Genomic DNA, 1020 nt, shown 5'->3' with positions numbered 1-1020 from the left:
AAGAGGGTTCCCTTTTCTCCACACACTCTCCAGCATTTATTATTTGTAGACTTTTGGATCGCAGCCATTCTGACTGGCGTGAAATGGTATCTCATAGTGGTTTTGATTTGCATTTCTCTGATAATGAGTGATGTTGAGCATCTTTTCATGTGTTTGTTAGCCATCTGTATGTCTTCTTTGGAGAAATGTCTATTGAGATCTGTGGCCCATTTTGGGTCTAAATGTCTATTTAGATCTGTGGCCCATTGCTGGCCCACAGCAATCAGAGCAGAAAAAGAAATAAAAGGAATCCAAATTGGAAAAGAAGAAGTAAAACTCTCACTATTTGCAGATGACATGATCCTCTACATAGAAAACCCTAAAGACTCCACCAGAAAATTACTAGAACTAATCAATGATTATAGTAAAGTTGCAGGATATAAAATCAACACACAGAAATCCCTTGCATTCCTATACACTAATAATGAGAAAACAGAAAGAGAAATTAAGGAAACAATTCCATTCACCATTGCAACGAAAAGAATAAAATACTTAGGAATATATCTACCTAAAGAAACTAAAGACCTATATATAGGAAACTATAAAACACTGGTGAAAGAAATCAAAGAGGACACTAATAGATGGAGAAATATACCATGTTCATGGATTGGAAGAATCAATATAGTGAAAATGAGTATACTACCCAAAGCAATTTATAGATTCAATGCAATCCCTATCAAGCTACCAACAGTATTCTTCACAGAGCTAGAACAAATAATTTCACAATTTGTATGGAAATACAAAAAACCTCGAATAGCCAAAGCGATCTTGAGAAAGAAAAATGGAACTGGAGGAATCAACCTACCTGACTTCAGGCTCTACTACAAAGCCACAGTTATCAAGACAGTATGGTACTGGCACAAAGACAGAAATATAGATCAATGGAACAAAATAGAAAGCCCAGAGATAAATCCACGCACATATGGACACCTTATCTTTGACAAAGGAGGCAAGAATATACAATGGATTAAAGACAATCTC

At 35.6% G+C, this 1020-nt stretch overlaps 1 protein-coding gene across 4 annotated transcripts in view; it reads right to left on the bottom strand.

The window, feature by feature from the left end:
* Positions 1-1020, bottom strand: part of CC2D1B (coiled-coil and C2 domain containing 1B) — a 20077-nt gene that overhangs the window by 9200 nt on the left and 9857 nt on the right. The gene's annotated exons all lie outside the window — the stretch shown is intronic.

Source organism: Bison bison, unplaced genomic scaffold (assembly GCF_000754665.1).
Source record: "Bison bison bison isolate TAMUID 2011002044 unplaced genomic scaffold, Bison_UMD1.0 scf7180017864244, whole genome shotgun sequence".
In the NCBI taxonomy this organism is placed as follows: domain Eukaryota; kingdom Metazoa; phylum Chordata; class Mammalia; order Artiodactyla; family Bovidae; genus Bison; species Bison bison.
The sequence above is the reverse complement of the archived record's forward strand: the minus strand, read 5'-3'. Positions and strand labels throughout refer to the sequence as shown.